General features: G+C 41.4%; 1 long non-coding RNA gene across 1 annotated transcript in view; it reads right to left on the bottom strand.

Moving 5' to 3' along the window:
- LOC123479434 (uncharacterized) overlaps positions 1 to 27,490 on the bottom strand; it is a 377,575-nt gene that overhangs the window by 115,278 nt on the left and 234,807 nt on the right. The window contains exon 4 of the long non-coding RNA XR_006655048.3: positions 13,190 to 13,331. This is a non-coding gene — a long non-coding RNA (uncharacterized lncRNA). The remainder of the gene's footprint in view (positions 1 to 13,189; positions 13,332 to 27,490) is intronic.

Genomic DNA, 27,490 nt, shown 5'->3' with positions numbered 1-27,490 from the left:
GAGGTCCATACCAAGACACAGCATAATTAAAAGGCTTACCTTAAAAACAAAGAGAGATACTTCAAAGCAGCAAGAGAAGGACAGTTACTAACAAGGGAGTTCCCATAAAACTGCCAGCTGACTTCTCAACAGAAAATCTGTGGGCCAGAAGGGACTGGCACAAAATATTTAAAGTGATGAAAAAAATAAAACCCCTGCATCCAAGATCACTCTACCACAGCAAAGCTCTGATTTATAATCCAATGAGAGATAAAGAGTTACCCCAATAAAAAAAGCTAAAAGAGTTCATCACTATTAAACCAATATTACAAGAAATGTTTAAACGATGTCTTTAACAGGAAAACAAAAGATCAAAAATAGGAATAAGAAAATATAGAAAAAAATCTCACTGACAAAAGCAAACAGTACAAGCAAGAAAATCAACCAGCCACAAAGCTAGTGAAAATTTAAAAGACAAAAGTAGAAAGACCACGTGTAATTAAAACATTAAATTAAGAAATATAAACAAACATACAAAGAAGGAAAAAACAATGAGAAAACTATAAAAGTGGGTGTGTGAGTAAAAATTGTAGTGACTTTAGAATTTGTTCAAATTTAAGTGAACATCAAATTAATGTAGACTACTATACCCTTTGCATAGTGTACATGTAGCACATTGTAAAAACAAAATAAAAATCTATAAAAGATATATAAGAATTAAAGAGTAAGGAATCCAAAGTAAACTCTACAAAAATTCATCAATATACAAGAAAAGAAAGCAAGAGTGGTCAAGACGGAGACATAGGTAAACACGGGCCACCTCCTCCCACAACCACATTAAAATTACAACTAAACTACAGAACAACCATTGCTCATAACTGTCAGACATTGAGCTGAATGGAAGTCTGACAACTACGGAGCTAAGAAAACCACATCCATCCAGACTGGTAGGAGAGGCAGAGATGGGGAGAAACAGAACAGGCTCATCCCATACCCATGCGTGGTCGATAAAAATTCAGGAGGGCTATCTCAGGAGTGAAGGGCCCCAGGTCAACAACAGCTCCTACCCCCAGCCCAGGGTTCCAACACCAGGAAGATAAGCCCCCATAACATCCAGCTGTAAAAAACAGTGGGATTTGAGTCAGTGAGGGGAACACTGGATTTCCAAGAAGTGCCTCTTAAAGGGCCCACACATGGACTTACTCAGCCTTACTCCTTCTGAGCTCCATCACTGGGGTAGCAGTGTGAAAGGTACCAGGGGTATATGGGGAGGAACTGAAGTGTCTGGCATCAGGGCAAGAGCTGGGGGCACAGCTTTCTACCAGACAAAAAGAAGGGCATAGGTGATTGTTCCTTTTCTGAGCCCTCCCCACACAGAGCCATAGAGTCAGCAGGCAGGAGCCATACCTGAGACTCCATCAACCTGTCTCATAGAGTTTGCTCCATCCTGGGGAATCTCTCAGGCTCTGATGCACCCAACTTATGGCACACTCAAGCTGTTAACAATGGCTTTTCCATATGAATAGCTGGTCTTGGCTCAGGTTTCACATCTTCCTAAATCCTCCCAAACAAGCAACAATCAGCCGCATCAAGTCCCTAGATCCCATATCTCTGGCTAAGAGGGCCTGGGCCTGGCACTAGCAGCAGCCAGTTTTGGTTCCAAGTGTGGCTTCACTTGGGAAACCTCCAAGCCCAGCACAAGTAGCAGCCATCTGCAGATTGCTCTGTAGCTCATGCTGGGTGGCCCCAGGTGGAATACAGGTGGTGACTGAGCTGGCCGGAATCACCCAGGAAACTCCAGAGCTTGCACACCCATTGGATGGCTACAGACCATGTAGGGACACCACCATCCTGTCCCTGCACAGCTGATCCTCCACAGAGAGAGGAGGTTAGTGGTCAGTGGTCACAGACAGTCCTTGCAGCAGACTGGCCTGCTAAATCTCTCCCACTGACCTGCCAACAGCAACTGAGGCTCAACTACAAGAGGAGGGTGTACTCATCCCACATGGAGGGTGAGGCTCAAGTACCCAGCTTGGGTGATAGGGGAGCCTATGCCACTGGACCCTACAGGACACCTGCTACATTAGTCTATGCTACCAGGACAGGGAGTCATATTAGCTACCTAATACATGGAAACAAACACAGGGAGGCTGCCAAAATGAGGAGACAAAGAAACATGGCCCAAATGAAAAACCAGATCATAACTCTAGAAAAAGAGCTAAACGAAATGGAGATAAGCAAATCTATCAGATGCAGAGTTCAAACAACTGATTATAAGGATGCTCAAGGAACTTACAGAGGACCTCAACGGCATAAAAAAGATCCAGTCAGAAATGAAGGATATACTAACTGAAATAAAGAACAATTTACAGGGGAACAACAATAGAGTGGATGAAGCCGAGAATCAAATCAATGACTACGAACATAAGAAAGTTAAAAAAAAAAAGAAACAAAACAAAAAACACAACCAATTAGAACAATAAGAAGAAAAAAGAATCCAAAAAACAAAGACAGTGTAAGTAGCCTGTGGGACAACTTCAAGCATTCCAAAATTTGCATCATAGGTGTGCCAGAAGAAGAAAAGAAAGGAAAGAAAATATAGGCTGGGTGAAGGAAATAGACATGCAAGTCCAGGAAGCACAGAGTCCCAAACAAGAGAGATGCAAAGAGGCCCTCACCAAGACACATCATAATTTAAATGCCAAAGATTAAAGATAAAGAGAGAATCTTAAAAACAGTAAGAGAAAAGCAGTTAGTTACCTACAGGGGAGTTTCCATAAGACTGTCAGCTGATTTCTCCAAAGAAATTTTGCAGGCTAGAAGGGATTAGCAAGAACTATTCAGTCATGAAAAGCAGAAACCTACAGCCAAGATTACTCTACCCAGAAAGCATTCATTTAGAATTGAAGGGCAGATAAAGAACTTCCCAAACAAGAAAAATCTAAAGGAGTTCACCATCACCAAACCATTATTTTATGAAATGTTTAAGGGATTTACTTCTTCTTTTAAGATAAAGAAGCCTGTCTGGTGTGGCTCAGTGGATGGAGTGCCGGACTGCCAACCAAAGGGTCATGGGTTCAATTCCCAATCAGGGCACATGCCTGGGTTGCAGGCCAGGTTCCCAGTATGGGGTGCATGAGGGGCAACCACACATTGATGTTTCTTTCCCTCTCTTTCTCCTTCCCTTCCCCTCTCTCTAAAAATAAATCTTTAGAAGAAAATTCCAAGCATGCCTAACTTTAAAAAAAGAAGATCAAAACTATGAATAATAATGGCAATAAATACATATCTAACAAGTGAATCTAAAAAGCAAACTAAGCAAACAAGAAGAACAGAGACAAAATCATGGATATGGAGAAAATTTTGATGGTTTCCAGATGGGAAGAGTATGTGGAGGAATGGGTGAAGAGGTGAGGGAATTAAGAAGTACAAATTGGTAGTTACAGAATAGTCAAGGGGATATAAAGTACAGTATAGGAAATGGAGTAGCCAAAGAACTTATATGCATGACCCATGGATATAAACAGAGGTATGGATTGCCTGAGGGAGTGAGGGTGCTGGGAAGGGGGCAAAGGGAAAAAATTAGGACAACTCTAACAGTATAATCAATAAAATATAATTTAAAAGAAAAAAGAAAGCAAGAGATTAAGATAGAAACAGAAAGAACTACAAAATAATCAGAAAATAATGAACAAAATGCCAATAATTACATAAAATCAATAATTTCTTAAATAGTCTAAATGCTTCAATCACAAGATATAGGGTGGCTGAATGGATTAAAACAATAAGACCCATACACGTGGTGCTTACAAGAGACTCACTTTATATCCAAAGAAACACACTGACTGAAAGTAAAGGGCTGGTAAAAGATATCTAATGCAAATGCAAATGAAAAAAATAAACTGAGATAGCAATGCTTATATTAGATAAAATAGACTTTAAGACAAAGGCTGTACCAAGAGACAAAGAAGGGCATTTCATAAGGATAAAGAGATCAACCCAACAAAAGAATAAAACCCTTGTAAATATGTACACACTCAATGAGGAGCACCTAGTAATTAATGCAAGTGTCAACAGATATAAAGCAAGAGATGACCAGTAAGACAATTAAGAGTAGGGGACTTTAACACCCTTTGACATCAATGAAAATGTTTTTTTAAGTATTTGTATTGATTATGCTATTACAGTTTTCCCAATTTTTCCTCCTTTATCTCCCCCTCTGCCCTGTCCCCCACCCCAAACTGTCCGACATTCCCCTCCTTAGTTCATGTCCATGGCTTGTACATGTAAGTTCTTTGAGTCCTCTGTTTCCTATAACATTTTTATCTCTCCCTATTTTATGCCTACTAATTTTGCTTCTTCTTCCCTGTACCTTTCCCCCCCTATTCCTCCCTTCCCCCTCTCCACTGAAATCCCTCCATGTGATGTCCATTTCTCTGATTCTGTTTCTGTTCTCGTTGTTTGGCTTAGTTTTTTTTTTTTTTTTTTTCATTGTTTGTCTTTTCTTTTAGGTTCATTTGTTAATAGTTGTGAGTTTGTTGTCATTTTATTGTTCATATTTTTTACCTTCTTTTTCTTAGATAAGTCCCTTTAACATTTCATATAATAAAGGCTTGGTGATGATGAACTCCTTTAACTTGACCTTATCTGGGATGCACTTTATCTGCCCTTCCATTCTAAATGAAGGCTTTGCTGGACAGAGTCATCTTGGATGTAAGTCCTTGCCTTTCATGACTTCAAATACTTTCCAGCACCTTCTTGCCTGCAACGTTTCTTTTGAGAAATTAGCTGATAGCCTAATGGGCACCCCTTTGTAGGTAACTCTCTCCTTTCCCCTTACTTCTTTTAGGATTTTCTCCTTATCTTTAATCTTTAGTAACTTAATGATGATGTACCTTGGTGTGTTCCTCTTTGGGTCGAACTTCTTTGGGACCCTCTGGGCTTCCTGGACTTCCTGAAAGTCTATTTCATTTGCCAGATTGGAGAAGTTTTCCTTATTATTTGTTCAAATAATTTTCAATTTCTTGCTGTTGTTCTTCTCCTTCTGGCACCCCTATAATTTGGATATTGGAATGTTTTAGGTTGTCCCAGAGGTTTGTAAGACTCTCTTCACTTTTTTGAATTCTTGTTTCTTCATTCTGTTCGGGCTGGATGTGTATTTTTTCCTTTTGTCCCAGATGGTTGATTTGAGTCCTGGTTTCCTTTCTGTCACTGTTGGTTCCCTGAATATTTTGCTTTATTTCATTTTTGGTATCTTTCATTTGTTTTTCATTTTTCAACCAAGCTCAATCAGATTGGTGAGCATTTTGATTGCCAGGGCTTTACATTCGCCATCAGATAGGGTGGCTATCTCCTCATCACCTAGTTCTCTTTCTGAGGTTTTGCTCTGTTCTTTCATTTGGGCCCTATTTCTTTGTATTGGCACACCTGATAAGTTGTAAGGGGGTGGGGCCTTAGGTATTCACCCTGCCAGAGCAACAACTCTGTGGCGCTGTCTGTGGGGGAGGGGCCAGAGAGGGAGCAATGCAGCTTGCTTGCTGGGCTCTAGCCCCACTTCTCAGCAAACTCTTATGTGAGACTGGGAGTTTCTCCCACGGTGGCAACCCCTGCTGTAGTCCACAGCCAGCTCAGAGTCTCAGTTTGGCCTTTAGCCAGCCCTGCCCACCCACCCAGTCTCCCTGCTCACTACGGTTTTTCTGAGCCAGCCCTGCCCACACAGCATCGCTGCAGATTCTTACTGGTCTGGTTGTTCTGGTTGAATTTTTCTTTAATTCCTTGGTTGTTGGAATTCCATGCGGTTTGATTTTCTGGTGCTTCTGGTTGTTTATTGATTTTAGATTGGTTGTTATCATCCTTTTGGTTGTGTGGGCAAGAGAAGGGTTTCTACCTATGCCTCCATCTTTCAGGAATCCTCGATGAAAATGTTATAGAGGCAGAAAAATCAATAGACATAGTGATATTAAATTATACTTTGGACCACAAGGACTTAATTAATTAATATTTTTGGAGGATTTCACCTATAAGCTTCAAAATATACATTCTTTTCTAGTACACATGGGACATTTTCCAGGATAGACCATATGTTATGCCACAAAATGTCTCAATAAATTAAGAAGATTGAAATGATGTCAAGCATCGTCTCTGATATCAATAGTATAAAGCTAGAAATTAATTACAAGAAGAAAACTGAAAAACACGCAAATGTATGGAGGCTAAATAGCATGCTACTAAACAATGAACAGGTGAACAATGATATCAAGGAACAAACTAAAAGATTATTTGAGACAAATGAAAATGAAAACACAATGACCCAAGCTTATGGGACTCAGCCAAAGCAGTTCTAAAAGGGAAGTTTATAGCAAAACAGGGGTACCTCAAGAAGCAAGAAAATTCTGAAATAATATCACTTTACATCTTCAGTAACTAGGAAAAAAGAATTAAAAAGGCCCAAATTCAGCAGAAAAAAGGAAATAATAAACATCACAGAGGAAATAAATGAAATAAAGCCTAAATATTGTAGAAAACATCAGTGAAACCAAGAGTTGATTCTTTGAAAAGATAAACAAAATTGTCAAAACTTCAGCCAGAACATAAAAGCAGTGAGTACCAAAATAAATAAAATCAGAAATCAAAGATGTGACAACTGACACAACAAAAATAAAAAGGATTATAAGAATATACTACAAAACAACTAGACAACCTACAAGAAATGGATAAATTACTAGAAACTTACAATCTTCCAAGCCTGAATCAGTAAGAAAGAGAAAATTTGAACAGACTAATAACTATTAATAAAATAGAATCAGTAATCAGAAACTCCCAACATGCAAAATTCCTGGACAGATGCTTCATTGGTGACTTTTACCGCACATTAAAAGAAGAATTAAAACCCATCCATCTCAAATTATTCAAATAAAATTGAAGAGGAGGGAAGGCTCCCAAACCTATTTTATGAGGCTAGAATCATCATGATCAAGTGGAATTTATTTCTAGGGTATAGGTGGGTTCAATATCCACAAATCAATTAACATGATACCCCACATAGACATAATGAAGGATATAAATTATATAATGATATAAACAGATGCACACTGCTAGCTGGTGTGGCTCAGTAGATGGAGCACTGGCATGTGAACCAAAGGGTAGCTGGTTCGATTCCCAGTCAGGACACATACCTGGGTTGTGGGCCAGGTCCCCAGTAGGGGCTGCTCAAGAGGCAACCACACATTGATGTTTCTCTCCCTCTTTTTCTCCCTCCTTTCCCCTCTCTCTAAAAATAAATAAATAAATAAAATATTTAAAAAATAAATAGATGCAGAAAAAGCTTTTGACAAAATCCAACATCCATTAATTATTAAAAATTTGCTGCACAATGGGGATAGAGGGAACATACTTCAACATAATATGAGGACCATATATGACAAACCTTAGCATAAAAGTTTGAAAAGCTAAAAGCTTTTTCTTAAAGATTCAGAATAAGACAAAGATGTTCATTTCACAACTTTTATTCAGTATTGTACTAGAAGTCTTAGCCACAACAATCAGACAAGAAGGAGAAATAAAAAGCATCTAGATTGGAAAGAAATAAATAGAACTGTCATTATTCACAGATGACATGATATTATATATGAGAATCCTAAAGAATCCATCAAACACTATTGGAACTAATAAATAAATTCAGTAATGTGGCAGAATACAAATTTAAGATTCAGAAATTGGATGCATTTTATACACCAATAATGAACTATCTGAATGAGAAATAAGAAAAGAATACATTTTATCATTGCATCAAGAAGAATAAATTTAATTTATTAAATTAAACAGGAATAAATTTAATGAACTAGGACTTATACTCAGAAATTTGTGAGACACTGAAGAAAGAAATTGAAGAAGATACAAAGAAGTGAAAGCATATACCATGCTCATGGATAGGAATAATTAACATCATTAAAACATTCATACTACCCACAGCAGTCTAAAAATTTAATGTAATTCCTATCAAAATACCAATGATGTTTCTCAGAACTAGATTATATAATTTTTGAAATTTATGTGAAACCACAAAACACTTCATATAGCCCTAGCAAATTAAGAAAAAATAAGAACAAAGAACAAAGTTGGAGTTATTGCCACCCTGCCTGATACTAAACTATGCTACGAGGCTGTAGTAATCAAAACCAGCATGATCCTAGGATAAAAACAGACACACAGATCAATGGAAGAGGACAGAAGGCCCACAAATAACATCCACACATACATGGTCACTTAATCTATTACAAGAGGCAACTTTATACAATGAGGGAAAGACAGCATCTTCAATAGCTAATGTTGGGAAAAGTGAACAGACTCATGCATAAAAATGACACTAGACCACTTTTTTACATTGTATAAAAAATTTAAAAATGGATTAACAAGTTAAATGTAAGACCCAAAACCATAAAACTGCTATAGGAAAACATAGGCAGTAATCTCTTTAGCACCACTCTTAGCAATATTTTTTTTGTATAAGTTTCCCTGAGCAAGGAAAACAAAAGAAATAAATAAACAAGTGGGACTACATTAAACTTCACAGAGAAGGAAACCATTAACAAAATGACAACCTACTGAATGGGAGAAAATATTTGCTAATAACATATGAAAATATGCCCAACATCACTAATCATCAGGGAATGCAAATTAAAACCACAATGAGGTATCACTTTACACCTGACAGAATGGCTACCATCAATAAACCCAGAAACAACAGGTATTTGCAAGGATGTGGAGAAAAGAGAACCCTTGTGCACCATTGGTGGGATTGTAAATTGGTGCAGCCACTATGGAAAACAGTATGGAGTTTTCTGAAAAAAATAAATATAGAACTAACACATGATCCAGCAATGCTACTCTGAATATTTACCTAAAGAAATCTAATACACTAATTCAAAAAGATACATGCATCCCTGTGTTCATTGCAGCATTATTTATGATAGCCAAAGATGGAAGCAACCTAAGTGTTCAAGGATAGATGATCGGAAAAAGAGCAGTACATATATGCAGTAGAATATTACTGTACAGTAGAATATAAAGAATATAGTCTTTATAAAGAAGAAATCTTACCATTTGCAACAACAGGGATAGATCTAGAAGGTATGGTAAGTGAAATAAGTCTGTCAGAGAAAGAGAAATACCATGAATTCATTTATATTTGGAATATTGAAAATAAAATAAATGAACAGACAAAACAAAAACAAACTCATAGATAAGGAGAACAAATTCATGGTTGGTAAATGGAAGGGGGGTAGAGGAATGGGTAAAAAAGTGAAGAGATTAAGAACTATAATTGTTAGTTATAATAATAGTCACAAGGATGTAAAGTGCAGCATAGGGAATGTAGTTGGTAATATGGTAATAGCTACATATTGTGTTGGATGGATACTAGATTTATCAAGGTGATCATTTTTTATGGTATATGAATGTCTAATCACTATGTTGTACACTTGAAACTAATAAGTATTGAACATCAACTGTAAGTAAAAATACATTTGCAAATAAAACAAGAACAAAAGAAAATATTTTGTTTCTGCTAACAATTTGTTTTACATCTAAGGATCGCAAAGACAAGGTCTTCATTGCAGGCTTCCTTCCTCCGGATATCCAGCGCCTTGCAGCTCACCTTGCAAGTAGATTGAATGAGCTTGGGAAAAAATATAATTTTGATAACAAAGTGAGAGAAATACATAATGAAGATGGGATTTGCTGTTTCAGAAAATAAACTTTTAAAAAAGATATATTCCAAAAACAAGGGCTTTTTTGTTACTGGTTACTTCACACTGTCCATGCCACAGTGCCAATTTGGTCCTTGCGTGAACACGGTCCTTCAGTGCGGACAGTGAGAGCTGAGGCAGTAAAGCTTAGGTCTGAGTGCAAAGCACTTTTGGTCTCCTTTCTGTTTATTAGTACTTGTGTGGTTATGAGCACAGTGACGTAGAAGTAGACTGAGGTTAAAATCACTCAGGCCAAGGTCAGATAAAGAAAGAACAGAATTTCAAGAGTCTCGCTTACTCTGCTGTCTTTGACAACGGTTACATTGGGGCGTCTAAGGGAGACAGGCAGCCGTTGCTGCAGCTGAGGGCCACCTGCTCTCCTGCTTCTCCACAGGCTGCAGGCAGGGCAGCATGGGTCCTGCCTGCACCACTCAATGGCTGCATGACCCTGGAAGAGTTTCCAATCTCTTCCAGGTTCAGTGAGTGAGGATAATCATACCTGTTACAAAATAATGTGGTCATATTTTATAATCTGTAAAGTTCTCTTTAAATATTGGTTGGTGTTATACATTCAAAATAACTGGCTTTTGATACCCTCCACCTGGAGTTAGCGAACTTTTTGTGAAAACAGCCAACTAATAAATATTTTAAGCTTTGCTGGCCATATATTCCCTATTGTAATTACTCAATTTTGCCTTTGTACTAAGAAAGCAGCCATTGGAACATGTACTTTATTTCAATAAAACTTTATTTGCAGAAACAAGTGGCTGACTAGATTTCGTCTATGGGCTGTATATGCAAATCTCTGCTCTACGTCTTTGCAGAAAATGAAACACACGAAGCACACAGAGGGACATATCTAAAATACTTCCCAGGGTGAAGACTGATATTGTCAGTTTTTGTTAGCAATTGTCCAGATGTTTTCAGAAATCTCTAGAAGGTACTTTTCAAATTCAAAGTTTTAGTTTCATATCTTTAGTTTTCTTCATCATCATCATTTTGTACCCAACTGAGAAGCATCACCAAGAAAGGCATAAAAAAACACTAGTTTTCTATACCTACTACTCAGCTATACTCTGTTCTGCCAAAAACAGCTCTGATTATTGTTAAGGAAAATATCAATCATACTTGTGGTGAAATGTCGCTGCATTTTTTAACAAATTGGCCCTTTGAGCAACATGAATTTTAATGGATCAGTTTATTAACCTAAAGGTTGAGCCAGAGTGAGAGTAACCGAGTGATTTGTTCATAATTAGTATTATTTATAATTATTTTACTTGGAAAAATATCACCTTAAATGTCATGATGTTTTTTAATTGCTTCAGATGAGATTCAAAATAATTGACTTTGCAAATGTATTTTAAAGAACTCATTTAAAAATATCCCAAGCTGCTGAGAGTCGTCTGGAGGAGGCGAGATATTGATATTCATTCCTAGGAACAGGGAGAGGTTGGCTCATTTTTTAACCCCATGAACAGTGTGCTGTGGTCACCTCTGTACTCTAAGATAGCTGCTGTGCTTGCCCTTCCCCCGCATTAAATCTGTTAAGTGGGTATGCTCTTTGAGTAGTAGCTTGTTTTTGGTCTAATATATATTTGTATATATTTTGTATTAAAAGGGGAGTAAGTACCTGCATGACAGGAGAAGGGATATATATACGTGTGGTTGGTGGTTTCAGAAAAATACAGTCTATGTACATAAATTTGTGCATCTCATCATGCGATTTAGACAACTTTCAAGATAAGTAGGTGTAGGTCATAAACTTAGCATCTCTACAAATATTCAATTTTCAGTTGATTGGTGGAGAAGAAAAGAAGTAGGAGGCTACATTAACATCTGAGGAGACACAGCTTTTAAAATAATTAAGGTTCTGAAATATAGGTAAGTCACTAAGAAGCATGCAGCAGAATAACGATGATGATGATGCCTGATAATTATATAACACTGAAGAGTTACAAACTTTTGGTGCGTTCAAGTGTGATCTCATGTGCACCTCCCATCCACCTACATTTGGGTGCAGGAAGGAAGGCTAGGATCAACTTCACTTGACAGATAGGGAAAAGAAGGCTCAGCGAAGCCAAGGGGTCTGCCCAGGTCTTCACTGCCTCTGGAACCCAAGGAAAAGGTGAATGTGTCCACAGGGTATCAAAGCCAACTTCAGCCTTCCTAGGTCGACCGAACCAGCCCAACCCAGAGAGTATGAACCCAATTTCCCATTTGAGACATTGCAATGAATAAGTATCAAGTGGTCTGGAAAGAATATCCCAGGCAAGAAATATGGTGATGGGACAATCAGCCCTGTCTCTCATCTGCTTCTCCCGAGCCCTTTCACCTGCTCCTGCGCCTGAAACACAAGGTGACATGTCCTCAGGCAGCAGTGCCCAGGACATAGATAGGTCACTCTCCCAAGCAGCCAAGCAGACACCATCCATCACTGTCTACATGTTTGAGAAACAGAAAAGTGTAGCCAATGCCGGGAAAAAAGAGCACTTGAAGATAGCTAAAGGGGACAGAACAACAAGTTTCCTACTTTTCTGCCAAGAAGTTTCCTCCAGAAAGTGCTGTGGAAATTGGGGTTTATGAATTTAAATTCCTATACACACACTCACAGGTCCCTGAAAAGCTCAATGGAAAGACACCCTGATGAGAGGAGTAAGGGCATATTAACTAATTAATTATTATTAATGCCATCTATTATTTCTTTAGCAATTATAATCTATTAAGAGCATTTATTCATATTATCATACTCTTTAATCCTCAGAAAAATCCTATAAGGTTTATTAGTAATATACTATTCTCTCCCTTTTGTAGACCAAAAAAAAAGGAGATCCAATGTTTCCTCGCTTAAACTAATCTCACAAAGTGGCAAATTAACTTCTGATTCCTAGTCCGTAACCAAAAGCAACTGTGGGAGACAGAAGGAAAGAAGGGGGACGGACGTCTGAAACATGAGCTTGGAGCAGAGGGCCTGAAAACACCATCAGACCAAAATTCCTTCTGGTTTAGGTCAGAAGTGCAGAGTTGGTGTGGCTACATGACACTCGACCAGAAGGATAAGGCTGACTTTCAGGCACACCTGCTCATTTGTGCAGCTGAGCATTCACTCTCCAACTCTGGCCTCTGATGTCCTGGGAAGTTGCTGGGGCAGCCGAGTTGGCACCAACTTCAAACTAGTTTAAGTCTCTGATTCAGTTCACAAACATCCCTCTCCAGCTCCACGGTCCGTCTTTGCATTACAACCTACAAGCATTTTTCTTTTTTCTTTTTTTTTTTTTGGCGCTCCTTTGCGGCTCCTCCCTCTAGCCTCCAATCTCCTAACTCCTCTGCACTGGCTTCCAGTCTTAGTCTCTCCTGACCACCCCCTCCCACCCCCCAAACCCATGTCTGCTCCATGCGTAAGCCCCACCGTCAGAGACTCAGCGCCTCTCCACCAAGCGCCCCCGCCGCCCTCTCCAGGCACTTACCTGGTGCTTGGGGCCGCAGGCGCCTCCCGGCTACCCTCAGACTTCTTGGTTCTGTGTGTTCAATGACGCCAGTCTGCATCCAGGGTCTGGGAGCCATGCAAGTCCTCAAGCTCTTTGTCACTTTCCTCCTTAGTTTATAACGCTATTAATAATGACAAACAATAAAAGATAGCATCAGCTGTGGCTCTCGCCACAGTCTCCTGAAGTAGTATCTCAGACCCCACCATTGCAACAAAGAAATCTCAGAGTGGTGCCTGAAAACCAGACGCCAGGAGAAAACTTCAGCGCTGCACATCCACCGCCCTTCGGGAGCGCCCCCTTGTGGCAGATGGGGGGCATGGCAAGGCAGTCGGGGCCTCCTTAGGAAGAGGGTGACTGGAAAAAGGGCACACACCGCCTAGGGTGGGTCCTGGCGGGTGTGGAGTCCGACTCCAGCCATGAATAACAGCCCCTGTGTGTGCTGCAGTGTTGAGGCCTCTGTAATTACTCAGGGAAAAGCTTTGGGGAGACCGAGTCTCGGTGCCTGGAGGTCTCCGAGTCCAGGTAAGTATGGCATGAATCATGAATGTGCACAGCTCACGCTCTGTGTGGGACGTGCTGATGGCAACCATTTGCCTCTGCCCCGTGCCCAATTCCGTCACCGGCACAAATGTATCATAAAGTCGGACATTCACACCAGGCTGGGCTGGGGAGACGGGCGTAGTCTCCACCGTCTGAGTAAAGCGTGAGTGTCCAGTCTTCTGGAGTCTCGCCAGGGTGAGCACACAGACTGTTGGAACTCTGGAAACTTACTGCTCCCCACCTTGATGGAAACAGACTGTATATCCAAATAGTATCTTTCTGCAGAGAAATATAATCTTATTCATTCTTACTGACTCTGACAGGCAGATAGGAAATCAAATACATTACTCTTTCAGCAAACAGAATCAGAGGCTCATGTAACCAAGTAAAGAATCTAGTGTACTAAAAAAAAAAAAAAAAAAAAAAAAACCCTGGAGATGAGGATTCAGGTTTCTGACTTCCTCCTGCCCATGTGTCCTGACCATGCTCTGTCTCTGGAGAGCAGAGGAAATGATGCTCGCTGACCTTCCCCAGTGCAGGGCAACGAGCTGTCCCATTAAGGAGTATTGATTGGCTCCCTGGCCATGAGGACAGCATGCTGGGTGTGACACAGAGAGGCCCAGACTTCGGCTGCAGGGGAGGATTTACTGTTATGTCAAATGTCGGGGAAGCAACCACTGGTTGTATTGGAATGTTCTTTGTTCACCAGGACTGGTGGTGGGGCCTGAATAAGAAAATTTGCAGGATGCCAGAAGTGCTCAGGCCAGAGTTCACCACATGGCTTGTGAAACATTATGTCTTCTCACCATCATGCTAATTCTGAGATCTTGGCTGTTAAGTTAGGTTAACTCCAATTTTATAGATAAAGAAACTGAGTTCTAGGTGGTTACCATAAAGTAAGAAGCAGAGACAGAAATCAAGCCTAAATCTAAGTAAGCCTAGGGCTCTTCTCCGCACATCACATTGCTTCCATGGCTCTTCCAGCCATCCTGCCCAGGGAACTCCAGCTAGAGGTCAGTAGAGAGCACGTCGTATGAATTTCAGCAGACCACATCCCAGGCCAGTTCCCACAGATCTCTGTCATATCCCACTACCTCGCCGATGTTGGTGGCAGCTCTGTACTGAACCACACGGGAAGACTAAGCTTGCAGTAAAATCATAAAACTCCATTTATGAAAAACCACAGGTTCTTCATGGGCTTTTTCTCCATAAACATTATAGATACTGTTGGGAACAAACACCCAAGGCAAAATGAGCTACGTGCTGCTAAGATGACGATGATGATGAACATGATGAAATGAAGACAAGTCAATATAAGACACTTATCATGAACTCAGTAAATATTTCCTAGGTCTACACTGGGCTCTGGACTGAATATGAAGAAAAGCAACCTTCCCTGAAGGCAATGAACTTTGTCATAAACTCACAACAAGAACAGCAACAAGGATTTTGAATTATCAAATTTTCATGGAAAGCTGCAAAAACAAAACAAAAATCACGTTCATGCGCATGGATCTAAACTGAGGACCTTCAGAGATAAGACTGAATGAAGGAAGGAATAAAAGTCCAGAAGTACTTCTCAAGGGGAAAGGGTCAGGGGGCCTGGGGCATGTAAAGGATACTGACTGGATCAGGGTTTGAAGAACAGAAAATCAAGTGGGGTGGGAAAGACAGTCTTGTTCCCCTTTGGGCTGCTCAGAGCATCCCATTCTGTTCTGAAGCCCACACCAGGTGAAATGGAGCACACAAAAATACAGCAACCAAAGTAAAGAAGAGAATGGAAATCATATCATAATGAATTTGGAAAACTGGAAATGTTTAGGCAAATAAAGATAAACTCCATATGGAAAATAATTACTGTCTTCAAATATCCAAAGGGTTCTCAGGTAGAAGAGGGATGAGGTCTGCTCTGCCAAGCTTAGAATGGAGAATAATGGAGCAATGGGGATAAACTTCAAAGACAATGCATTCTGACTTGCTAGAAGAGAAATGTTCTGCTTGTTCAATCCCAAATTGGAAAGAGCACTTCCTGTCTGGAGAAGACTAGAAGGGCTCAGCACCTGCAGTCCCTTGGTGAAAGAGAATGCCCAAGCACAAAGGTCTGCTGCGCTCAGACAACCCTTGGGGCACCTCCATCTCGGACCACTTGCATCTATAAATAACCTAAGGCCTTAACAGAGAGAATGGACCAAACAAACACATGGAATCCTCACACAGAGCATTTAACTCCTATTGAGAGATGTCATGGTTTAACATGTTCAGTGATCACCTAAATCCAAAGTGCTTGCTGCTTCTTCCTCTCTTTCCCTCAAACAGAATTATTTATTTTACTATCTCAGGTAATTTGCATATTTAAGTACTTCTTAATAGGGACAAATGCCCTTTAGTAAAGTGGATTTAAACACAAACAAACAAACAAACAAACAAACAAACAAACAGTAAATCCACTATTAGTAAAGTGGATTTAAACACAAACAAAAAGGCAAAAGTCCTATACTCTGATTAGTTTAAAGGAATATCAGGTTTTAAAAGAGTTGTTTAGAAGCTATCTTATCAACACCCTCACCACTCATGTCTGAATTTCTGCCATATCTTCCCTGATTGACTATTTTAAATGGTTTCTGTTTGAATGCTGCCTCCAAAGCTAATTTCATCATAGACCATTTCCATGGAGAAAGAAGAAAAATATACACATGGAAATGCATCAACAAGACATGGAAACAAAGAAAAACAAAAATGGTTCCTTTAGTATGCACTTAAGAGTTTAAAGACGAACCTAAAATTAATCAGGATTGAAAAAGTCAGAATTATAGTAAATTTTTGAAAACATTGCCTGAAGTTTGAGTGACCACTACTTATGACACATGGTACTGGTAAAACATGTAGGTAAAATCATTGCACATTATGCTATCTTTTGCACATATATGCAAGCATTGCAGTGCAAGTTGGGAAGGTAAAAAAATAGGGGCAGGATAAATAAAAAGTTTAAGACTGCTAATAAAGAAGCAAGAAACACTGTGGACCTTTGAGGTGTGCTGGTATGTGGGTTTATTTGGGATTACTTACAGAGTGTGAATGGGGGTACATGTGTAAAAATGAGTGGAAAGCTGGCAGGTGGAAGACATGAGAAATGGAGCACTGACTTCTAGACAGACTTTCAGTAAAGATGAAGGAGTAGGTAAATGCTGTTCTTGCATCCTCCCATAACCACATCAAAATGTACAGATCCCTCCTGAGGAGCAAGGGGTCCTGGCCCACATCAGAACTCCCAGCCCAGGCTTCCAGTGCCAGGAAGAGAATTCCCCATAACTTCTGGCTGTGAAAAACCATCAGGGAATTAGGCTGAGACAGAGGAGTCCTAGGCGTTCCTCAAACAGGGCCTGTGCAAAGACCTACTTGATGACAAAGTCACCTGCTCTGAGCTCCAGCACTGGGGCAGTAGCTTCAGGGCACAAGGGGCATACAGGGAGGAACTGAGTTGTCTGGCATCAGGAAGAAGGCTGGAGGGTCAGTTTCCTCCCAGGCAGAAGTTCTGGCAGAGACTACTGTTCATTTTCTGAGCCCTCACCCCATAGAGACCACAGGCAGGCACCATATCTGAGTCTCCAACAACCTGGCAAACACTGTTCACCCCACCTACCCACTTTGCAGACCCACCTGATCCACTTCCAGTGGCTTTTCCATATAACAGCCTATCTTGGCTCATGGTGTAGACTTTCCTAAATGCTTTCAAAGGTGCAAAAACCCCAAACAAAAAGCATCTAGCCTCTGTGTGATCCAGGTCACTTAGTTCATAGTTTGGTCTCTCCCAGGTACCTCTAAGCCCAGTATAAGTACCGGCCATCTGCAAATCACTTTATAGCTCATACCAAGTGGCCCTGGCAGGGCACACAAGGCCGTTGGTCTTGACCAATACCTCCCGGGAGACGTCAGAGCCAGTGCATCCAATGGCCAGTTTCAGACTATGCTGGTGTGCCACCCAACCACATCCATAAGTGACACACTCAAGAGGAGGACTTGGCATGCCCAAGAGCCTGTTAAAGTGAGTTCTGCTTCATGGGATGAGCCCCTGTGTGGCTGATCCCCCACTGTAATCATGGCAAGTCCTCGCAGGCATGCAGACAGCAATCAAGGCTCAGCTACAACAGGAGGGAACACACTTAGAGGACTCAGCTCAGGTGGCTGGGAGGCTGTGCCCTATAGGACACTCACTACATAAGATCACAGTACTAAGCATGGAAGATATAACAGATATACCTAATACATAGAAACAAACACAAAGAGGTAGCTAAAAATGGGGAAACAAACAAAAAAGGTCCCCCCCCAAAATAACAGGAGAAACCTTTAGAGAAAGAACTAAATGAAATGATACAGAGTTTTAAACAATGGTTATAAGGATGCTCAAGGAACATAGTGAGAATTTCAACAATATAAGAAAGGACATAGAAACCGTAAAAAAGAACCAATCAGAAATCAAGAATACAATAATTAAAATGAAGAATACACTAGCAGGAATCAACCATAGATTAGATGAAGCAGAAGATCAGATCAGTGATTTTTAAGATAGAGAATCAGAAAACATCAAGTTAATGCAGGAAAAAAAAGATAGTGTAAGGGACCTCTGGGACAACAATATCTGCATCATGGGGATACCAGAGAAGAAGAGAGAAAGCAAGGGATTGAGAATCTATTTGAAGAAATAATGATAGAAATCTTCCCTCACCTGGTGAAGGAAAAACACACAAATTAAGGAAGTGCAAAGAGCCCCAAACAAAACAAACCCACAGAGCCCACACCAAGACAAATGATAATTAAAATGGCAAAGGTTGAAGACAAAGAGAGAATCTTGAAGGTAGGAAGACAAAACAAAAACAAATAAACAAGCAAAAAAACAGTTACCTACAAGGAAGCTCCCATAACAATGTCAACTGATTTCTCAACAGAAACTTTGCAGGCTAGAAGGGACTGGCATGAAATACAGTGATGAGAAGCAAGGCCCTACAACCAAGACTACTCTACCCAGCAAAGCTATCATTTAAAATTGAAGGACAGGATAAAGCCTCGCCAAGAGAGTTTCACAGACAGGATAAAGCCAAAGGAGTTTCTCACCACCAAAGCAGTATTACAAGAACTGTTTAAGGGTCTTCTTCAAGAAGAAGAAGAAAGTCAAGAAAATGGGTAATTAAATGGCAGTAACTACACACAATTATTTTAAATGCAAATGGATTCAATGCTCCAATCAAAAGACACGCGGTAGCTGAATGGGAAACAAGACCCTTACCTGTGCTGTCTACGAGAGACTTACTTCAGATCAAAGGACACAAAGACTGAAAGTAAAGGGATGGAAAAAGATATTTCATAAAAATGGAAAAAAATAAAACAAAAAGTTGGGATAGCAATACTTACACCAGACAAAATATATCTTAAAACAAAGGCTATATATAACAAGAGAAAAAGAAGGACCCAATAATTCCACTTCTGGGCATTTACTCAAAGAAACTCAAAACACTAAATCAAAAAGACATATGTATCCATATGTTCATTGCTGCATTATCTACAATAGTCAAGATATGGAAGTGGTCATCACAAATCAATGGATAAAAAAAGAATTGGGATATATACAATGAAATGAAAGTCAGCCATAATATATAGTGCCCTTTGTGACAATATGCATGCATTTTGAAAATATCATTATAAGTGAAATAAGTCAGATGGAAAAAATCTAAAACCGTATGACTTGACTTATGTGGGATATAAAACTGAAAGCAACAATGATCAAACAAGACAAACAAACAAAAACTCATTGACATGGACAAGAACAGGGTGGTAACCAGAGAGAAAGGGGGTGGGGTGAGGTAGAAAACGGTAAAGGGGGTCAAATATATGGTGACAGAGGAGACTTAGGGTGGTGAACACAATAAAATGTACAGATGATGTGTTATAGAATTGTACACTTGAAACCTGTATAATTTTATTAGCCAATGTCACTCCAATGTATTTAATAAAATTTAAAATAAAATAAAATACAGACTGGTAAAAAAAAAAAATGCTGCCAGGGTATCCCTTTTGAGGCCCACAGGGGGGCACCAGTGAGACAAGTCCTATGCTGCCATTTGGTAATCTTTATTTAATCTTGAAGGCCAGTAAGACGGCCACCTTCCCTGCATTTTCCAGGGCCTACTGTCTTCAGGCGGCAGGACAACAATGAACACAGAATTTTATTGCAAGTCATTTCCCATTTCATTGTTAAAGCTGAGGAATATGTAATCAAAGCCTTTGATTTCTGAATAGGGAAATGGTGACAAGTCAGGACAGGAGGTAATTTAAAACACGAAAAGTCACCCAGTGCTGTTGGTCATGCAGGATTTTACCATGGCACTTTCTGTTATTTTTTTCCCTCTCAGTCCTTTCTCAAAATTGCCCCAGTTCTGTGTACAGAGAGCCCCACTGACTAAAAGCAGCCTGGTTATTATATATCCCTACCAATAACAGTGGGGGCTGAGTAGTGGCACAGGAGTCCTTCCAATGGCATCACCCCCAATGAAGTAAGTGTGCACCTGTGTCTACCATCCTGTTTCTGATCTTTGCTCGCCCTATGTCAAAGCCATAGTCTAACCAGAAGAGTAGGTAAGGGGGTAAGTTTACCCAGCTAACAGACCACTATTGTTCCCTCCTCATTTTTCAGCAAGAAAAACGCAGAGCCCTGACTGGTGTGGCTCAGAGGGTTGGGTGTCGTCCCACAAAATGAAAGGTCACGCATTCAATTCCTGGTCAGGGCAGAGGCCTGGGTTGCAGGCCAGGTCCCCAGTTGGGGGCGTGTGAGAGGCAACTGGTCAGTGTTTCTCTCTCACATCAGTGTTTCTCTCCCTCTCTTTCTCCATCTGTTCACATCTCTCTAAAAATAAATTTAAAATCTTTTAAAAATTATTAGAAAAAAAAGTGCAGAAAGTTCCGTTCCTCCTACTGGCTATTGGACAAATGCCCGATCTGATAGTGACTGTGTCACAGTTAACTCCTGCCTCACCCATGCCCCTCCTTCATAGATACTTAGTTGCCAAGCTCTGTTCATTCTTTCTGCATTGTATTTCTTGAATTAGTCCTTTTCTTTTATTCCTGCTGCAATTATCCTTACTGAAGTTGTCATTTTGTTCTTTGCTGGGCTTTTGCTATATCTTCGCACTTGGTTTTCCTATACTAATATCTACCCATCATAGCCTATTTCTCATGTGACTTTCAGCTTAGTCTTCCTGATGCATGCCTCCAGTAACATCACTCTCTGTTCAAAACTGCCAGTGATACTCTATTGTCCACTGTTCACAGTCCGAACATAGTGATTCTGCACTGCCTACCAACCAAAGTCCAACAAATGAATGGACAGCTTTATTCACAAAGATTAAATTGTCCATGACTCACATGTTACCCTTTGAATAAAGGAATGAGACTCAGGAAGTTGCTCAATCTTTAGTAGCCCATGTGCCAGAGGTCAATTTCCATTCTCTTATCCAAATGGCTTTTTCTCCTATACATCCTCCTTATCATGATCAAAAAGTCTTTTCCTCTGTCTACTCTGAATGATCCCTCATGCTCCTGAATTCTGCTGTCTTGAACTATTATTTGTTTGAAAAGTGAGTTCTACTCTCACAAATGAGACAAGCAAAGTAAAAAAGAAACAAGTGACTTCCAAGAAAACCACCAGTATATTGAGAGGAGAAGGGCTAGAACTTAAAACTAAGCTAATGGATGTTTATGATCTTGTTTGTTTAAAACCCTGCCTCTCGGGACCTCCATCATCTATGGACTATTATCTTGATTGTGGTGGGTATTTCTCTGCTGCACTTATGCTCCAATTACTCAAGACCTAAGTATTTATTATATATCACCACAATTAGACTGTAACATCAATCCATGATGATAGCAATGGTTTAAATGAGGATATCAGAGTGATACATGAAGACTGTGGCAAGTAACTTGGATGAAAATGCCTAGAAAAATTACACAATCCCTTCACCCATCATTACAACATTGCTGTTTCTGAGGCTGCAGTGGAGACTAGGAGAGGCACTGGCTCTGCACGGGGAGGGGCGGGGGGCGGTGCTGGGAGCTGGGCACACTGCATCAGGCACAGTTCTGAGGATTCCAATGCCAGAGGGCTTCGTGTCCTGAGTGACGCCGGGGCACAGAGGACTCTCCCTCTACAGAGGCCTAGGACAGCCATTCCCCTATTCCCAAAAGTTGTATGGGCTATAACAATAATAGCCTAGAAAGGTGAAGAGCTAACTTTTTTAAAAAATTAAATAAAAACACAAATACAAACAAACTCTGGAAGACAACTTAGTATAATTTTGCCTGATTATTTCATGGCACTGCGCAGTTAGGGAAGTTCTTGATCTAACCTGTATTTCTCATTACGTTGCTGTTTGTTTTATTACACATTGCTCATAGCCTCCTTGCAAGCACAGAAATACTCAGCTGGCCTCTTGCCTTAGCTAACAGAGCTGTTGGGAAAGCCATGGTTAAAAATTTCTGTCCCTCTGAAGGGCCATTGAGCTCCGCCCCATAGGAGAGCTGTGGATCACACCTCTCACATTGGACAGCCCTGCCATACCTGCGAGAACGGACATGCCGTCATCAGCACCACTTCTACCTACTAAAATAAATAAGTAAATAAAAGCAAGATTTGTGCCTACACATCGACCTGGCAGAGAGAGCTGCAGGGCTGGAATCTGGAGTTAACTCTCCCCCTTGTTCACAGCAGTAACTGGCCTGAACCGCACAGTCGGTGCCAGAGTGGGGACCCCTGGCCCCGGGAAGGAGTCCTGTGCTCTCACCTGCAGGTAGAGATTGCCTCACAGAACCGTGGTACTTTCTCATGGTAAAGGTAGGGCCCGTAATCAAAATTGTCAATGTGTAGTTGTACCCCAACTTTTTCCTTACACATCCATAACTCCCACAACTTCATGAAATAAAATGTTACTCTCAATTTCAAAAAAAAAGCACAGGTGTGACACTGTAGACAAGGTGGGACTTGGGAAGGCCAGGAGGCCCTCGGCAGTCTGCCATCTGAGCCAGCCAGCTCCCTGGAGCACTGTGATTTCTCAGGTAGCAAAGCAGGAAGTGGCTTTAGGGTCTTTCTTGTCTGGTGAGGGACACCTTGAAGGCTACAAGGAGGGGACAAGGGCACAGACCCATCCAATCCGTATTCAGATTGCCTAATGTCTCCTACCTCAGTTTCCTCACCTGCAAAATAGAGAAAGTGATGTATTTCACAGGATTGTTGAGATGGTTTAATTAGATAAAAGCCTGGCACAGAGGGGTGACCATTTAATTTTTCTTCTTAGTATTAATATTAGCACGGGACTTCTGAGGCAAAGTAACAAGGAAAGAGTGAGGAAGAGAGCACAGTGAGAATGAAAGAGGAACTGCCACCCCCGCAGCCCTTCCGATGTCCCCACTGGGCAGGGTGCAGAGCATTCTCCCAGTCATCCCGGTCCAGCTTGCTCCCAGCGCGCTCCCAGACACGGAGCAATGCGCGGCACCACCGAGGCCTGCCTCCTGTAATATGCGCCACGCCCCACTGGCACTGGGATCCAGAGGAGACATCTCTGTCCAGCTTTTTGATCCGCACTCCTCCTGGCCAGCTCCTGGGTGCACACAAAGACCCATTCAGGATGGCTGGAGTTCTGAATGCAAGCAGATGAATGAGGGGCCCAGGAGGGGGTGAAGGAGCAGCACAGCGCCTGGCACCAGCCCATGGGCGACCTCGGGCACATGGGACTGCAGGGTGCAGGTCTCCAGCAGCAGTCTCTCTCTGTTTCCCCTCAAATTCCTTTCTCTGATGGTGGTCCAGGGTGGGGAGGGCACCAGCTGCCAGGTCTGGGATGGAATGACCTCCTGAGAGGAGGCTGGGACTCCGGCTCCCATGATGCCAACCCAATAAGCAGGGTAGCCAGTGGAAGGAAACAGGCCATTACTAACTGGCCTGCCCTTTCCAAAGCATTTCTTTCTGGGAAAAATGCCTCTCAGAGGTTTCCACTCTGGGGAGGTATTAAGTACAGCACAGAGGTGAGAAATAAGAAGCTTAATTAGTACACAGACCATACCCAGGGCCTAGGAAGTGGCCCACGATCTTCACCCTTGGTTTTCTCATCTGTGCAATGGGGCTTGGCCAAACAATCTGTTGGAATTCAGAGTAGCTGCGGTGAGAGTTTCTAGTTTGCAATCTACTTTCTCCCAGCCAGCAGGCAGGCCCCAGTCCCAGTCTTCTTCTGCGTAGCTGACTGGGTCTCACAAAGACCACCTCACTGAGGGCCCAGTCAGATGGCTTGGTGGGCAGCCCCGGAATATCTCAGACCTAGTGCATCAGGATGGTCCAGCTCTGCAGGTGGACAGGAGAAGTTGCTCAAAGAAACATGCCCCTTGGGCCCAGACTAAAATAAGATCCCCTCCTCCATCTTTCCACTCCCAAATCTACACAAGGCTGTCCCAATAACGTGGCAAGTCAAACATGGAACAGAAAACTGACATTTTCATGGGAAAACAGCATTTCCCAGATAGCTCAACTCATAATGACTGACAGGATTTTCTATGATCTAAAAAAGTTTCTACGTCAACCAACCTGGCTGTCCACCTTTCCTGGAATTCACTGACTGCATTTATTGATCTGGGTTTCTCTCACACAGTAGTAACACTCAGTATAAGCATCACCTCCAGGAAGCCTTTCCTGACTACACAGAATGAATCAGTGCCCCTTTACCATTCTCCCACAATACCGTGGGAACAACTCTCTAATCACTTAGAAAATGGCATTAAAATTGTCTGGTTATTTGTCTCAGCCTTCTCTGTGGTGAGGCAGTGTACTTTATCAATCTTTTTAACTCTAGTTTCTAGCACAGTGTTGGTTCAATGTAAGAGCTTAATAAATGTTTATTGAACTAAATAGACATGTATGTATGCTGACATTAGCTCCCTCATTTGTATTTCATTAAGAGTAGCCTGTATCTTTGCTTTCAGGAAGTCCTATCTCATATCTAACCGGACTTTCTCCTGCATATGTACATTGTTACATTTTCTAACTTCAGGATACAACAGCCTTCTTCTTATCAGAGTAACAGGAGAAATCGCTACTATCACTCATTTCTTTTGACAAAGTCAGCTTTATTTTAGTGGTTTAAATTAGGGATGAACAATCAGAATCTCAGATCTGGCAGCTTTTACTTTTAACAAACAGATAGGAAAGGATTTTCAAGAAGAATTCTGACCAGAGAGAACCTGTTCATTTCTTTTTTTTTTTCACATTTTTAATGGTTCAAGTATAGTTGTCTCCATTTTCCCCCCAACACTGCCCCCATCCTAGCCATCCCCACTTCTCACCCTTGATCCTAATCCCCTTCGGTTTTGTCCATGTGTCCTGAAAACCCTCCCCCATTTTCCCCCCATTAGCCTCTCCCACCTCCCCTCTGGTTACTGTCAGTTTGTTCTTAACTTCAATGTCTCTGGTTATATTTTGTTTGCTTTTTTCTTCTGTTGATGATATTCCAGTCAAAGGTGAGATCATATGGTATTTGTCCCTCACCGCCTGGCTTATTTCACTTAGCATTATGCTCTCCAGTTCCATCCATGCTTTTGCAAAGGGTAGGAGCTCCTTCTCTCTTTCTGCTGCGTAGTATTCCATCGTGTAAAATGCGCCATAGTGGGGTTTTTTTTCCATTCATTTACTGTTGATTTCAACAAGCTTTTGTGCAGTGCCCACTGTGTACCAGACTGTGTATAATGGAGAATAAACAAATTCACCTTTAACCTAGAATACAAATAGTGGGGGCACTTAATTTAATAAAAAGTAGCACTCCCCTTTCTTTGTGGTCTCTTTGTTAGAATCACCAAATTTGGTGAGAATGTAGCAAAGTCCAGAGTGCTAAAGAACAAAAAACAGACATAGTTTCCGATTGCTGAGTGGCCCAATGAGAAAACATCAGTTGGGGAGTCTTGCAGAGGCCAAGTGCATGTTGACATTCACGCGAAAGCTGCCACTTGCATTTTCTCTGCTGGGCCAAGCTGGCCTCCTCCACTCACCACACAGTCGGGAAGCTGGCAGGAGCTGCTGGTCACCAGCCTCCACACTGGCAGTCCCCTTCTTCTGGCCATGGAGCTGGGGTCTGCATGACCCGAGGCAAGTCATCTGGGGACATTTAGAATTCTGATCTAGTGAGCCAGCGGAAGCAGCATAGATTAGAACAGGACAGAAATCTGGCAGCCTAAATACCATCTGCTTGGTCTGAAGTTTTGGCTCTGGCTCCTGATGGGAATCTAGGGCCAGACTGGGTAAGCTGCTGCGTTTGAAGCTGGTTACAGCAGGTGGCGCAGGAGAGCAAAAACCAACCCTCAGTGGGGCCTGAAAGAACGTGTGGAATTAACTCTGCGCCAGGGAGAAGCAATGGAGCCAAGAAAGGCAAAGGATAGCAGGCTGCATGGTGCGGGAGAAGCAAACTGCCAGGGGAAAGAGTAGGGCCAGATAGGGGCATTTCTCAGATAAAGAAAAGTCAAGATAGGTCCTCAAAGGTCTGAATGAAATAAATGGATGGAGGGCTTTTAGAAAATTTACAAAGAAAACAAAAGAGAAAAACAACACACAACATTAACTTTAGGGGCAAGATAAACACTTCTAGAGTTGAAAGGCTCAAATCATTCTGACCCTGAGACAGAGATAGGAAAAGTATAATTTCCCAAATAGCCTTCCTCTACCATCACCAACACAAAACCAAATACTGATAACTAGGGAAAAAACAGAAACAAAACCAAACAAAACACTTATTCTGGTCGGGAAAGCTCTTGAAAGCAGCATTAAAAAGATGTATCTACACCCTAAAGCTACTAGACAAGCTGCCTCCTCGACTTCTTATCTCTGGAATAGCTGGCGCCCAAATCGTCCCATTATGGGACAAGAAGAGCAAGAAAGTTCCACTCCTCCCACACCCGTGGCTTCTCAGTTATTGCATCCCAAAAGGCAGAAAGCACCTCTTTATTTATGTGGCACAGCAAGCTGAAGAACTTTAAGCACGTAAGTGTCCAAAGAACAGGGATATAAAATCACACAAGATACAGGACCCCCTCTGTCCTCTAAAATCTTACTTCCCAAATCAGTAGGAGCTGAAACATGCAGTACAGAACTTACTTTGTGCACTTAAGCTGCATAGGTTGGCTTGAGGACAAATCTTAGGGAATGTAAGGAATTGTACTTATTTTTCCATTTTGTTTATTTTCACATTTTTACTTCTCTCACTGGGAAATGATCCCACATACTTGAGGCATGATGTTATAGAAATCAATTTTCAGTGTTTGCTTTTGAGTACATATACAAATATGAGAAGTTTTGCGTTGTTGGACAAATTGTTGAAACATTTGATGTGCTTGTTTTCAATCTTCTGCAAATAGTGAGGTTTGCTCAACTAGGACATTAGATGAGTCAGGGGTCCGTCCTGGAATCTACTACTGCAACTGATGGGATGCACGTCACTATCTCTCCATGCAGCAAGCACAAGAGCTAGGTGACCCAGGCTCCAACAAAGGGCTGAGAGTGCACATAGAGGAAGCAGCCCCCTCTGGGTGGGCCCAGAGAGGCTTCACGGAAGCAGATACTGGAGTTGTTTCACCTGTCTGTGCTGTTGGACACACTGCAGGGGTGTCCAAACTTTTGGCGTCTCTGGGCCACAGTGGAAGAAGATGAGTTGTCTTGGGCCACACAAT

This window comes from Desmodus rotundus, chromosome 7, assembly GCF_022682495.2.
Source record: "Desmodus rotundus isolate HL8 chromosome 7, HLdesRot8A.1, whole genome shotgun sequence".
In the NCBI taxonomy this organism is placed as follows: Eukaryota; Metazoa; Chordata; class Mammalia; order Chiroptera; family Phyllostomidae; genus Desmodus; species Desmodus rotundus.
Note: the sequence above shows the minus strand (reverse complement) of the source record. Positions and strands in the feature narration are given on the sequence as shown.